We start from the raw sequence: 16,500 nt of genomic DNA on the forward strand, positions 1-16,500 counted from the left end.
AAGAATGATGGAAAATGATTACGCATATTATAGGTTCAATATTATCGAGAAAATATACATTGTGTATGTAAACATATTGCGCGATTTTTTGTCTCGGAACACACAAATGTATTCCTCTCATCTTTTATTACCTTGAGCGATCAATTGGACGGTGATATTTCAAAAATAGTACTGAAAAAATGATAAGAAAATAAATAATTAAAATGATAAATATATGCCTTCAATCTGCCTTGGTTAATAAGAAGCTTATGAGCAACTGATAACAGACTATACTATAGTTATCGAGAATTAAGATAAATAATTTAATTTTAAAAAATTTAAACGCATAATGTCTCCATTTTTTTTGCCAATGAGAACGATCGCTATTTTAAATCAATAGTTTAAATTTTGAATTATATTTTTCAATGGTTCTACGATCATTTTTACCTTCTCAAATAAAAATATGTATCAAAATGTATGGTAAATGTTTTTCCATATAGAAAATCAAATTAAAACAATACTATAATATATAAATTTTTGCAACATACTTTAGCACAACAATTTTTTTGACGTTGACTCGACACTTTGTTTTATTATTACATAGTTGCCAACGTCAGTCTTTTATTGACATAAACTCGACTTATTATGATATATTATTATTATAACATAGGTTAATGATATATAAATGTAGACGCAAAACTTATGTTTAACAAATATTTAATTTACACAGGTCGGATGGTTTTTATTTTTACATATACATTTCTAAGTAATACACCATCCGAATTGACGCTCTCGTTTGATTTCTAAGATTTACGATTTTGAATTGTCATAATTTCGACAAAACTGCATAAAAATTTACTCATGATTTTATCGCCACTTGAATATGTTGTAAGAGAAATTGTTTTTCGGGAATAATTCTCGGAATAAAATGGGTAAAGACATTGGTTTAGAAGACATATCAAATTAAAGTTTCATAATTTTAATGCTTTTCCTTAGATATAAACTGATATTACGGACAATGAAGTTTTATCAATATTTTAGTACATGTGCGGTGATTTGAATATTAAAAACAGAAATAGGTTGGAAAATTAAGTTATTCCTTTTGTATTGGAGAGTGCAAGGAGGAGATGTAGGCAGAATCTCTCCCATGCCTATACATATGTATATTTACTTTATGATAAAAATTTTGAAAAATATGTCAATGTTAAAATCATTCAGATAAAATTTCTTTTTCTAAAAATATTATTTTTATAATATTTCAAAAACGCGTATTTTAAGAACCAAAAGAGAACGTCACGAAATTCAAACGATCCCAAAAAAATGAATTTATTATAATTATATATAATTATATCTGAAATTTGGCGCGATTTGACCATATATAATATGTCCATATATAATTAAATCTGAAATTTGACGCGATATAATTTGATTATATACAATAATATCCGAAATTTGGCATGATATGATCTTATAAAAATAAACTATAATTATATAAATAAAGATATAATTATATAATTTGTGACAAAGTCACCAGGGGCCGAACAGCCGCCCCTGCAAAATAATCGGCGCCACCAAACGATACAACGTTGGGGCTCCCGGTCTCCCCACTCGACCGCCTCCCTACTCTGCTCGGAACCAAGAGTGGGAGGCCGGCCAACAGGTATATAAGCCGGCTCGGCCAGAGAGCCGGCACCTAATCCTGTCCTGATCCTTCCTCGAGAGAGTTCTCTCGAGGCTCCAGACACTAGCGACTACCCTTGCCACGATCCTCCGGACAACGAGCGTCTCGTTGAACCGACCGGGCGTCCCCGGCCTCCGGCACCTTGTCCGACCATCCTCCGGACAACGAGCGTTTTCGTTGAACCGACCGGGCGTCCCCGGCCTCCGGCACTTTGTCCTACCATTCTCCGGACAACGAGCGTTCTCATTGAACCGACCGGGCGTCCCCGGCCTCCGGCCCTGAGCACGAGACAGAAACCGTCCGTTTCCGGACGACAACACGCAAACCGCCCGTCTCCGGGCGAATAACATTGACATCCGTCCGTTTCCGGACGACACACACGGATCCGCTCATCTTTGGGCAACCAGAGAGAGAGAGAGAGAGAGAGAGAGAGAGAGAGAGAGAGAGAGAGAGAGAGAGAGAGCCGTCCGCCGCCGACCGCACCGTTAAGTCGTCCATCAGCGCCAGGACGCCGCCGACCGAATCGTTACGTCGTCCGCCACTCGGATGCCTCCGAACGAACCGCCGATTCGTCCACCACCAGGACGCACGCCCCCGACCAGACCGCCGAGCGGTCCGAATCCGCGGACACCACCACCGAGCCAACATCGGCAGGGCCAACACCAACGACTTACCTGTACATACCGCTCTTGTATATATTTCCCCCCGTCACTGTAGATATCCACGCTTATATGAATAAACTCGTCTAAAACCGATAAAAGAAAGAGAGTCTATCATCCGCCGTGCCTGTCCTCCTCCCGAATCTTGGAGCCGGCGAGCATTATCCGAGACGTCGGGAAAGGCGAAACGTTACAAATTATATAAAGATATAATTACATTCAGCTAGATCTGTTTTCATATATAATCATTTTAAAATTTAACGAAATATGATTAAATAGAGATATGGTCATATCAGATCATATTGCACCATTTTTCGGATATTATATATACATATATATATATATATATGATCATATAAAATTACACATATGGTCAGATCTTTTCATATGTAATTAAGTATGTTTACATTTGACCATGTTAAATTTTTTCTCGGGATTTATTATTTAAAAATATATCTTTTGTAACATATATAAAAATGAAAACAATCTGAATGTAAGTAAACATTTACCAAATGTGTTGGTTTTAATCAAATACGATTCAACTTACCTCTCAAGATATGAGATCACTATTATTATTATTATAATACACTGATTATTATAAATATTTATACGTTCTTGAGATATTATAAGTATAAGCCTCAGATGTGCATTGTCAGTTCGCGGAGATTTGTTCTACTAACACATGTATCTGCTTGAAAAGATTTGCAATTTATTTAATACATTTTAAACATTTGAGTGCGGTGTCTAAATTGAACGTCGCTTCAGAGAATTTATCAGGTAATTCAGTAATATTTATTTATGTAAAATAGAATTTTATAACATTTTATTGCAATATTTGAACTATGGTTAATAATGTAATTCGTGTAAGTGCATGATTTTTATACATAACTTTTTTTCTAATAACACAAAGTTATTGTATAAATAACAAAGTTGTTAACTTTGTTTGATTATTATAATCATATTGTTATAATCTTACTAAATGTGTTATATTTTTTTGCGCAAATGTTTAACAGTTAGATAAACAAAGGAAAAAATACTATGAAACAATCGTCATAATTATATAATTTGTATATGTATTAAGTATGTGGAAACACAATGGCTCATATTCTGAGCGTACATTTAGTGGCACATTTATAAATCACTTTTAGAGGCGCTGATAAATGTTCTGGTAATACGACTAAAATCCGTCATATTCTCACTGCACGTTTATAGCGCCTTTAGCTTAGAGGTACATTTTGACTATCATGTCATACATCATGCGAATTGCTCGTTTATGGCGGCACTGTAATTGGTCGTCGCGCGGTCAATTACGCGCCATAAGATATATTTACAACTTCATTATAAATTTAAAAAGCATCTATTCTATTTTGAAACACTCGCGACTCACATTGACGTACTGCATTTATTTCCCGAACTTCAATCGCATGATCAATATCTTCCAAAATACATTCATGATTATGTACTTTCGTACTTTTGTATATATTTTTGTATTTATTTTGTACTTTTGTGTGTACTTTTCTAGTTTAGTACTATTGTATTAACTTTTTGCAATTTATATACTTCGCTTTACACACTGATGCACTGTTAAGATAAAGAAAATTTTTAAAGTGCCTAAATATCATAATTATTGTTGTGTAAAATCTCTATTAATTGTAAGAAACTCGATATATATTCATTTTATTAACAAAATCAATCATATAACGTTGATAAAATCAATTAAACCTATCAATCGTACCGTAACTGTTACGCACAGAGCGCTTTTATCTTGCTAAAATGTGCCTCCGACCACATTTAGCGGCGCATCTACCGATATGGCATAAATGTGCTATAAATGTGGCTCAGAATAGAATTTTCACCATAAAATTGCGCTTTTAGGCTAAACATGGCGGTCCGCCTCTAAATGCGCTGTTAAATGTGCGCTTAGAATACCGCCACATTTAGCGCATCATCTAAGGCACATTTAGAGGCACATTTAGCGATAAATGTGAGCTCAGAATACGGGCCAATATGTTTATGTGATAATAAATTTGATAAACGTGATAAAAATCACATAAAATTTTCAAATTAATTTCTTGTTTATGAAAGTGTGCGAATGCTTAATTAATAGCTCCGTTTATTATAAAACAATTCTATCTTTGCTTAGCAATAAAAATATATTTTTAGATTTAAATATATACGCAGAAAAATTTGCACAGAACTAAATTTTAAATTAAATTTTAGGAGGACATTATGATTACGTAAAAAGCATTTCTTTTTACACATTTATGAAGTAAATAAAATTATAACAATGTTAAAATAACTGTAATATTTTATAGATAATAAGATAAATATACTACTCGGTTTAATTTTGATACTATTTATGAAACACTGATCAGAATTTGCAATCTTATTTTAGAATCTTAAGAAATTAAATATCATAAATAAAAACGTAATTATAAACAATAAACGATAAAATTTTTTTTGTTTGACTTACGCGAATAATATTTTTTTTATTATAATAAATAAAATTATCACATTATTTATAACTCTTCAAAGTTATTAATTATAATACATAAAATATATAGGATTAAGATATATAAATGTATAGATTTAAAAATATATAGATTTCAATGATATTATCTCTGTCTTCATTACTCTCTTTTACACACAAACACGCACGCACTCTCTCCCTCCCCCTCTCTTCCCTCTCTCTCTCCCCTCTCTCCCCCCCCTCTCTCTCTCTCTCTCCCCCCCCCCTCTCTCTCTCTCTCTCTCTCTCTTTCTCTCTCTCAGACAATGCAATTATGACAGTTTTGTTGTAAAACAAATGATATTTATTTTTTCACACGTGCAATCCAAGGACTATAGAAACAGGAAATTAAAAAAATAAAGCTTAACTAGTCGAGAATATCACATCAGGAAACAATGTTTATCACCATATTGTTATTATTTATGTTTATTTTACTGGTGTGTAATTATTATGTGCATCATGGAAGAAATGGACGACTTATTAATCTCATACCGGGACCACCAGGCCTTCCGATTCTCAATGTATTGCAAGTCCAAATTTCAACAGGCAAGTATAAAATTTCTAATTTATTTACACTAATTGACAAACGATCCGTCATTCGTGCACACGCAAGTAAAAGTTAAATTCACAAATCTTCAACTTTGAAATACTAATTAACATTTATTGCATACAGATTATTTATCTTAGCACTTCTTTTTGCAATATCAATTTGCAATCCATTTTCCTAGTTATTATTATAGACAGTTTTCAATATCTGAGTAAAAGTAACAATGAAAATAATGAAAAATTAATTCCTCAACAATTTTATATATTGACAACATATTTTTTGGAAGAGCTAATAAAACTGATGTTTAATTGGGCTGATAATTATTATCCCATTGCGAAAGGCTGGGGTTTCTTCGTACCTGCTGTGTCTATCCGTCATCCAGATGATCTGGAGGTAATACAAATATTAAATTTCTTGTGGATTATTTTTTTTGAAGACATAAAATTACGATTTAGCTAGATTTAAAGATCTTGCGCTTTATAAGTAGATTTTTGCTTTTTTGTAAAAAAAAATATTTTTAAAAAATGAAAAGAAGCAAACATTGACTCGACCAAAATTAAATAAAAATTGGAGATATAATTAATAAATTATTTGTGTATCTAAGATAAAGTGGTCCAATAAACTGATGTTCTTTCTTAAGATGTTTTCGATAATTTCAGACGATACTAAGTAGCACCAAGCACATTGAGAAAAGTCGTATATATGATTCGTTACTTCCTTGGTTGGGCACGGGTCTTCTTACCAGCACAGGTAACGTAATGAAATTAACATATAAGCGTACGTATTCTTTACTATATCACAGTCTGTTATCGATCTGTCTCCATCACCGAAAATCTAATAAAATGTTACAATTAGACTTAAATATTATCTTATACAATTAAATAATAAACTTATACAACTTCTTTGTTATAAAAACTAATAAATTTAAAAGAAATTTAAAAGAAAAAGATTATAATAATAGATAATTGTTATGATGTGGATAATTTTGTTGTGACAAACTAACAATTAAATTTACGTTAATATTTGTTTCAACAATTCTTTTAGTGAAAGTTTTATAAAAAAAGTTTAAAGGATAATAAAAATAAATGTTGCGATAAAAAAATTAATTTAAGATAACTAATACATTATTTAAAAATTGATCAATTAAACATTAAAGTAAGAATGAAAATGTAATTTAATATAATATTATTAAAACTTTTTATCGTATAATTTTACGTTATATTGTTTCTGTTTTAGGCACTAAGTGGCAAACACGGCGAAAGTTATTAACACCTACATTTCACTTCAATATTTTAAATCGGTTTGTAGATATCTTGATCAAAGAGAGCAATTGCATGACAAAATCGTTGAAGGACGCTGGAGGAATAGTTGTAAAAGATTTATCATCATTTGTTAGCGAGCATACATTAAATGCGATATGCGGTAAGATGGCTGTAAAATTCTTATTGTTTTGTTTTATTTATAAAGATTTTATTCTTCATAATAATCTTCACAATAATAACCATAGCTTACAGATAAGAAGATAGTTTATTCCTATATAAAATATCAATGCTGCAATGTAGATAGATACATATAGAATTGAGAAATTGAACGAACTTACCGTGAAGTTCGATTACAATTATGCTGTCTCGTCCGGATGGATATAATATGTAGTGGCCCCGGCCGCGCTATCCTCAACAGGCTTATTTAATCATGCTGAAATCGAAAAAACTGCGCCTCTCCGCTCAACGCCACGGCTCTGTGCGTCATATTTTTAAAGCCGTAAATCTGATATAAGGAAAATGGGTGGGAGGGATTCTCCATCTGGATGAGACAGCATAATTGTAATCGAACTTCACGGTAAGTTCGTTCAATTTCTCAATTATCTCAAGTCTTGTCCGGATGGATATAATATGTAGATATTTAAAGCTCAGATTTGTGATATACAGTAAGTGTATTATGTTCTATAGGAATATATACACCAACACACCAGAAACAAAAGGTTACATGTATTAATGAATAAAGGAATAAATCTATTCAAGAGCAAGGTGCTTGAAGAATGGCGGTTTGGAACGAAGCATTGTTAATAATCGGTCGATTATAAAATCGAGCAAATATATCGAAAGATTTGGTCTAACCTGCTGTCCTACGAATCTTGTCTAATACCCTTAGTGGCTGCTAGGGAAGTAGACGCGTGGCGAGTAGAATGCGCGGAGAAAATAAAGACATCAATTTTTGCTGCTTCTAATTCTGCTTTGACCCAACGGCCCAATGTTTGGGAAGAAACTGGGTCAAAAGGAGTACGAAGTGAGATGAAGAAAGCGTCGCAGTCCTTTCGCTGATGGTTTTGTGTACGCATCAGGAAATGTTTTATTAATGAAAAGATGCAGGGCGGGGGGTTGTCTGGGAAGGGTTGGAAGGAGAGAAGGCATTGAGACCTTCCGATTCCAGAGGTCTTTAGTCTAACCGGAATTTTGATAATTACAGATTCTGCTACGATCACGTTAGAAAGCCGAATAGCTGCTAGCGTCTGCATTCTCTGAGCCGTTGTAAGAGCAAGGAGAGTGACTAGCTTTTTAGTCACGAGTTCAAGCGAAAGGGTCTCATGAGGGTATTGAATAGCTAAATGGGCAATGACTGGAAAGGTATCCCAGACAAATTCGTAACGCAAACGTTGAGGCTTAAGAACCGAGACACCACGACAAAATCGCTTCATCAAAGAATGGAAGCCTACCTCATCCGAAGAAATAAGCGAAATTGCTGATCGATAAGAATTAAGAGTAGTATATGATCCTACCGATGAGAGAGCTTGAGCTAAGAATTCCAGTACGCGCGAGACTGGTGGGGAGAAACAGTCAGTGCGATTCTGTACGCAGAAGTTCCACTATAACCTGACAGGTTTGGAGTATTGAGCGATTGTGGCGTTCGACAAAGAGGCCAAGGTTGTATTCATTGCCGAAGGTGATGTTCCCTTGTTTAAGAAGGCCTGGCGGTTAACTTCGCGGCTACCAGGGAAATTTTGTTCCAGGCCAGATGAACCTCCCTAAAAAGTGAAAACAACATTTTATTTTTTTAACATTTTAATGTTTGGTTTAAAGACAATTGGACTGCCAATAATCATACGATTGAAGAAAGGAAACCATGGCTGGGCAGGCCACCAAGGGACAATTACCACCCCTTCTACCTTGTCTGTAATAATCTTACGTAATACTCTCAGAATTAATATGAACGGCGGAAAAGCATAGAACCGTAGGTTACGCCAGTCTAAAGAGAAAGCATCGACCGCGTAGGCTAGTGGGTCCGAAAACCAAGAAACGAAGCATGGACATTTCGAGTTGATAGCCGAAGCAAACAGGTCAATATCAAAGTGACCAAAATGAGATTCGATCCTACGAAAGTAACTTCTTTCTATGGTCCATTCAGTTTCTTCAGAAACGACGCGAGACTCAGCGTCAGCCTCAAAGTTTTGAGCAAATGAAATATAGGCAGCATAAATAAAGATGTTTCGATCTGCGCACCAATCCCAAATTCTTCGCGCCAAATCCGATAAATGAGGGAATCTAATGGAACCCATACGATTAATATAAGATAAGGCGGTAGCGTTATCAACCCTCAAAAGGATCTCACAATCTTTTAGATTCGCTGCAAAACACCTCAAGGCATGGAAAAGTTCCAGTTAGAAGTTCCAGGTAATTGATATGATTCTGCTTGTCCTCCGCTGACTAGAAGCCATGTGTTCGGATGTTGTCGGAGACGGCACCCCAACCTGTCAAAGAAGCATCAGTAAAAATTTCTAGCGTGAAAAGACCTGACCTAATGTAATTTCGTTGGGATGGGTTCGTAAATATAGATTTCCACCATAAAAGACCCTTTCTAATGGAATCTGGAAGCTCCATACTAGCTTCAAAATTTTCTTCCGCTGCCCCTAGAGCTAAAAACTTCTCTCTCTCTCTAAAGATTTAGTGTGCAAAAGTCCATACTGCACAGCTGGACAAACAGATATCAGCGAACCGATGTAGCTCGCAAGAAAATGAATGCTGCACTTACGTAGTGATAACAGTGAGTCTGTTCTCTCAAGAAGAATTCTTCTCTTTTCGGCTGGAATTGATATTGCAAATTCTTCCAAATCGAAGATGAGGCCCAGAAATCGACAGGACTTGGATGGCACAAGAATGCTTTTGCTTTTATTGATGAGAAATCTTAAGGAGTGGAGAAGGTTGACCGTCGCTCTGACATTCCTCTGACAATCTTGAAAAGAGGGTGCAATAAGTAAAAAATCGTCCAAATAAGCAACCGAGAGGAAACTTCTCTTTCTAAGACATGAGAGAACCGGTTGGAGAATTTTGGTGAAGATGTAAGAAGCTGATGCGAGCCCAAACGGAAGAACATTAAATTGGTAAATTTGGTTTTGAAACCGAAAACGGAGATACTTCCTATGTTCATAATATATCGGAACAAGAAGATAAGCGTTCTCCAAATCGACAGACGCCAGGAAATCTTCCGGAGAAAACAAACGAACCACCGTTTTCCAATTCTCCATCTTGAAGTGAGGAACTAGGATGTAATTTTTAAGGCGCTTCAAATTGAGAATAAATCTCCAACCCCCCGAAGATTTACGGATAACAAAAAAAATGAGGACAAAAATTGATCCCTACAACTTGTCACTCGTTCAATTGCGCCTATATTTACGAGTCTGGAAATTTCTTAAACACAAACCTGCTCCTCCCTGTGCGATAAGCGGGGAGAAGGTTCTATTTCCTGAGGAGGTGGATATTGTACAAAGGGAAGCCTGTAACCAATGATGGCCTGTAAGATCTTTGAATCTGACGTAATGCGCCTCCATTCGGCGGAGAACAAGGATAGTCTGCTTGCGATCTTTACCTCGCTGATTACCTCCTCCTCGAGTGGGATCTCGAGCGATGCGACGCTCTGCGGCTGCTGCTCGATGTCCCTGCTCGCCTCGATATTGGTGGCCTGAAGGACCGAGCATGGGCCCGGTCGTTTCCCGATCTGGATGGGCCCGGCTGTGTCGCCAATTTTGTCGGCTGCTGAATCTTCTTCGAAATTGTTGATGCAGCCTTAACAATATCTCGGGAGGATTTCAACATCGCTGAGGCCTTCTTCATCTTCTCACCGAAGGAAGTGCCGTCTGGTGAAATGCCATCCGCAGTCTTTTTGGCTGTCAAATTGAGCGCCAGGGTGATTTGAGCCCTTCTCAAAGTAGAAAGGCGGTAAAAAAGATCCGCTAAAATTTTAGCGCCGTCGCTTATTTTGGCAACAGCCAAACGAGCTTCCTGGTTCAACGAGGGTTGCACAACTGGGCCAAGGAGCTCAGAGAATGCTTCGCCTAAAGCACTTAAGGCGATGCCCAGTTGGTTCTAGTTGCGTGCAAGATATTCGTCTCTTTTGATGATAGAGCTGCTTTTTAAACTTGCTATGCATTCCGGGTTTAATTGAGGGGCTCGAAGAAAGGATGTCGCTTCTGATAAAGCGTATTTTTTGGTTAACGCCTCCCTTTCGTCGTTAGAAAGGCTCTTGTCGACCAAATCCTGCCATCTCTTGGTAACTAGATCGTTCCAGGAAGGAAGTTCCCTTTCCTGAAGATCCGAACCGAACAACTCTTGGGACAAGAGATTTACAACCTCATTCGAAGCAGTTTTTGACGCTGAGCAGTCTTCGATCTCAAATTCGCCCGGCGGGGACTGGATGTCCCTATTGTCAACAGGAGGGATACTTACTGCGACTGTAAACGAAACAGAATTGAGAGTAAGATTGCGTTCAGCAAAATTGATTGTGTCGGTCATGCCGCCTGTATTTCTCGAATACAGATCCTGCAATCACATACACACCAGAAAATAGGCCTGTTCGGTCGTCGATCTCGGAAGGTGATCGTACTCGACCTCCAAAGACAGGTCCTCTGACTCTGTCCGGATACGTGATCCTCGATCCCCCGGATGCATCATCGACAGGACAATAGGCAAAGAGGAAGGGCCTATACGTGGCCTAACCTCACTCGTTAGTATCTCGAAGATCTCTGAAACTTTCTTCTCGAGCTCTGCGAGACGATCTCTGGAGTGCGATCTTTTCCTTTTCTTTAATTTCGACATTATGATGAAACCTAAAGACACTGAAATATGATAATTAGACACACTAATAAAACAAGCTGTTGAGGAATCGCTCGAACAGGAAACAATGACCCACAGCGCCGTGCCGTGCACCGTGGCGTCGAGCGGGGACGCGCGGTTTTTTCGATTTCAGCATGATTAAATAAGCCTGTTGAGGACAGCGCGGCCGGGGCCACTACATATTATATCCATCCGGACGAGATTTGGCATAATTTGATTTTTTTATACTCAAAGCTATCTATGAAATATAATATTACAATAAATCTTTGATTGTATAATATTTTTATTTTATATAATCAATGCATTCATAGAAACTGCCATGGGCATCTCTCTGCAAAACCTTGACGAGGCCCAGCAACAGTATTGAAATGCGATTAACAACATTAGCGAACTGATAATTTATAGGTAATTTATGTTTAGTAAATAATTATATGATTTCTATGATCTTTTCTTTATGTTATGATAATGTATACGATTATATAAATATAATTTGAAAAATAGATGAATTATTTAATAGTCATGTGAAGCTACAATTAGTGTCAAAATATTGTACGTGCTAAATGTTTAATGTCAAAATATTGTTTGTAATCTTTAAAATGTTAAAAATATTGAAAATATTAAAATATTAAGTAGTTAGGAAAAATAAATTAATAAAGTAAAGCAATAAAATTTATAAAGAAATTACACTTACATCAAAGAATCTATTTTAATCTAATTTAGCTAGAACAAATGGCTAATGTTTTAAGAGATTCTACATATTTTCGTAACATAGATAAATTTTATTTATATTCGCTATAATCAATTATAGTTTACTTTAAATATTTACGCTGATTTTAAATAAAGCTGTTACAAAATTATATTATTTTTAGAATTATATAGTTTTATTGAATTACGTTTTAGAACTTTTAGGCCTTAGTTCCATTACAATTTGTTATTCTCGTTATCGCCACAAAGAAGAAAACAAAAAAAATTTTTTTTAATATTGCATGGATTTACGGAAAAAATATGTTCTAAATTATGTTATTTTAATCCTTTAAACTCTCTTTTTTTGTGTAATATTACAATAAATCTCATAACCTTTGTACCGTAAAATTACATGATTAATTCAAAATATTAATAATACATTATGCCGTTAATATTATGCTATAGCACAATATGATACTGTTATTAAGTACAAAGAATCATTTTTTAAAATTAATATCGTATTTGTATTTGTAGATCATAACGGAAAGAAAACTTTATCACGAATGCACCAATGGTCGGTACTTAAAAAACCTTGAAAGTGACAAAGAGATAGATGATGTTGAAGTGTTTGGAAGTACGTAAGAGACCAGCTGCTAATTTAAGTTTGTTTACGTAATTTAAAATTATTGTACTATTTGTAGTAGACATACGTAATCACGCGTAATGATATAGCATATGTCTGTCTTAAAATTAAATCATTATTATTTCTAATAGAGTTTGAATTTTATACAAGAACAATGTTAATTAAAGAATGCAAAAATGAGATTGAGCTAATATGTTGTTTTTATTTCTAAAAAGTTAAAAAAAAGCGGCTGGCTATGTTGGACCTTTTAATAGCGGCATCTCGAGAAGGTTTATTAACTGATTTGGACATCAAAGAAGAAGTCGATACTTTTATGTTTGAAGTACGTATCAGTAATCTTTTTTTTCGTTTAATGTATTTAAGCATGTATAATTGTATTACGTTATACATAATACAATAATACAATAATTAATGATGATGATTACAGGGTTACGATACTACAGCGAGGACTATGATATTTGCTTTATTAGTATTAGCTGAACACAAAGATATTCAGGTACTTTTTTCAATATTATTGCAATGTATTATTTAAATTACAATTTTTATTCAAAGTATTGTACGGATAATTATAATGCAGATCTATAGGACAGATATCAAATTTTTGTTGCAATATATATATTCTATATACCAAATGCCTTGAAATTAAATGTCAACAGTTCGAGTGCATATAGGAGATCGATAAACTACAAAAAAAACTTCTACAGAATATCGCTCAGTTTTGCTTCGTTTTGGAAAAAACTAAAAAAAAAAGATTTCACCAAAAATATAAAACAATACTACAATTATTATGTTTATCAAAAAATACCATAAAATAAAAGTAATAAAATATTAAGATTAAAAAAGAGAGTAAATTAAAATCTTTCTAAAATAAAATTAGAGGATTATAAATATATACGCGATACCGCAGAGTCTTCTACGTAAACCACAAGAAATTAACCAATCACAGTTGACCTTAGAGAATATTGACCTTAGGGAATATTGAATATCACTGATTAGACTGCCCTTTATTGTAATCTGCTTACTTTAATTTATATTTAGTTTATGTTTATAATTTTGCTTTTCTATTATGAATTAATTACAGTTGTTTATCAAAAGTCTACAAGCGAATAATTAATTACCATCTGCCACAATATGCCAGATATTCTAATTTCGTTAAACATTCCAACATGGGTTTTTGCGCATTTCTTCAAAACGAAGCAAAAACGAGCAAATCATTAAAAGACTTCTTTCTTTTCTTAATTTATCTTTCACGGTCCTAAAGTTTTGACATTTAATTTTGAGGCACTCTTTATATTAGTTTCTACATATACATATATCGAAAAAAAAGTATTTTTTAAATAAATATAAAAAATTTATTTTTATTTTAAGAAAAATGGATTTCATTAAGAATTTATATGTACGTACATGAAAACCAGAATATTAAACAATACACTTTAAATGTCATCGGTGATACAGGAACGTGTAAGGGTTGAAGTCAATACCGTGATGCAAGAGAACGGAGGGAAACTAACGATGAAAGCGTTGCAAAATTTATTATACTTAGAGAGATGTTTAAAAAAAGTTCTACGTTTGTATCCCAGCGTGTTTTTCATATTTCGAAAAGCTGCCGAAGATGTAAAATTACGTAATGCATTACTTTTTTGCTCTATATATTTCTGGACATATAACATACCATGAAGTATAAATTATCAAACGTAAAATACATTAAAATGCTTTAACATTTTAAGAATACCAATATTATGTACCTTTTATTTTTTTCTAATTTCGTATTTTTGTAAATTTCAATATTTTGTAATTTTATTATATGATTCAGATTCATACAAATTTCATATAAAATTATGTAATCCACTTTTTGTTGTATATTGTTACATACACGAAGTAAATATTATCCAATGTAAAATAATTTTAAATGCTTCAACATTTTAAAAATATAATATTATGTACATTTTTTTAAAAAAGATTTTCATTTAAGGAAATTTCAATATTTTGTAATTTTATAATACGCTTTTCAGAATCATATGTCATACCTGTTGGAACGATCATGCATCTTCATATCTACGGAGTTCACAGAGATCCCAATTTTTGGCTAAATCCAGAAGTATTTGATCCGGATAGATTTTTGCCAGAAAGGATACAGAATCGTCATCCATATTCCTATATACCGTTCAGCGCAGGACCGAGGAATTGTATAGGTGAACTATTATTTTTGTTTCTGTTTGTGTCGACAATTTTTGATAGCGTCAATAATAGACTTTAAATTGTATGATAGGTCAAAAATTCGCTCTGCTGGAGTTGAAGGCTATAATAGCATCTTTGGTGCACAATTTTTACTTGGAACCCGTAGATTATTTAAAAACTATGCAGTTAAAGGCCGATATATTACTTTGTCCTTCTCGTCCGTTTTATATGAAATTCATTTTAATTAATTACAAATAGCCGTTTAAAATTGACACGGATATCATGTAAGTATGTATAAGAAGATGAATTGCAAAAATAATGGAAAATCATTACGCATACGTTCAACATTATCAAGAAAATATATATTGCATATGTAAAAATGTTACGTGATTTCTTCTCCAGGAACACACAAATGTATTCCTCGCATCTCCTTTTCTTTATTTCTCGTGCGATCAATCGAACAGTGATATTTCAAAGATAGAGTACTGGGAACATCATAGGAAAATAATAATTAAATTGATAATTACATGCCTTAAATTAAAACGTATATTCTTTCCATTTTTTTGCCAACCTACGGTTAACAACAGTCAAGAGTAAAAAGAATTATTAAAAAGAAAAACTATTAAAAAGAAAAGAAGGAAAATTTTTCTGAATGAGAGTCGGATTTTGTGAGAAATACAACAATCACAGATTGAAAACAGAATTTGATCGTTCTTTTTTATGTTAATTATTACAACAATGCATAAACAGTATTTTTTTGAGTTTTGAATAATCTCATAAGTAGATAAAATATAAAAATAAAAAATATTCAAGATTAGATAAAATATAAAATATTTATCTTTCAGTGTTCTCATCTTTCCATATTTTCGCCTGTACATATATAAAATTTAATTAAAATTAAAGGACAAAGGTGAGTATCAAGCAACAAATAACAATCCAGAATATGATTCTGCTCCGAATAATAATTTATACGCAGCTAGCATTTAGTTCAGGATATTTTTGATTATTAAATTTTAATTATAAGTTAGAGATTAAAGTCGCTAGTATTTAATTATAAACAACGGGTTAATTAAAACGACCTGACTAGCTAAAATTATTCAATTTATTCACACGACGTTTCAACCATATGGTTGTAATCCTTTTCAAATGTAACTATAAAGAAAATATATAACGGATACTTTTAATAATTTCTACCCTCGTTTAAAATGTACGTTTGAGATTGAACAAAATAAGTCCATTAGCTTTTTAAATACTACTGTTTTACGCGTGGACAATAGACTCATAACTAATTGGTACAGAAAACCCACTTGGTCGGGAAGATATATCAACTTTTACTCGAATCACCCCATGAAATATAAAATTAATACGATTTATAGTCTTGTTGATCATTTTGTTGATCTTTACTGCTCTCTGATACTAGATTCCACAATGAGAATTTAGGTATCGTTTATGAAACGCTGCGTAATAATTGTTTCCCTGACAAACTTATTGGACGACACATTAAAAAGGAGGATTA

The 16,500-nt window shown here is 33.7% G+C and overlaps 2 pseudogenes; one reads left to right on the forward strand and one right to left on the reverse strand.

Moving 5' to 3' along the window:
• Positions 1-5,164: 5,164 nt before the first annotated feature.
• LOC140673119 (cytochrome P450 4C1-like) lies at positions 5,165-15,242 on the forward strand (annotated as a pseudogene).
• On the reverse strand, positions 8,271-11,461 carry LOC140673452 (uncharacterized; annotated as a pseudogene).
• Positions 15,243-16,500: the final 1,258 nt, after the last annotated feature.

Source organism: Anoplolepis gracilipes, chromosome 14 (genome assembly GCF_047496725.1).
Source record: "Anoplolepis gracilipes chromosome 14, ASM4749672v1, whole genome shotgun sequence".
In the NCBI taxonomy this organism is placed as follows: Eukaryota; Metazoa; Arthropoda; class Insecta; order Hymenoptera; family Formicidae; genus Anoplolepis; species Anoplolepis gracilipes.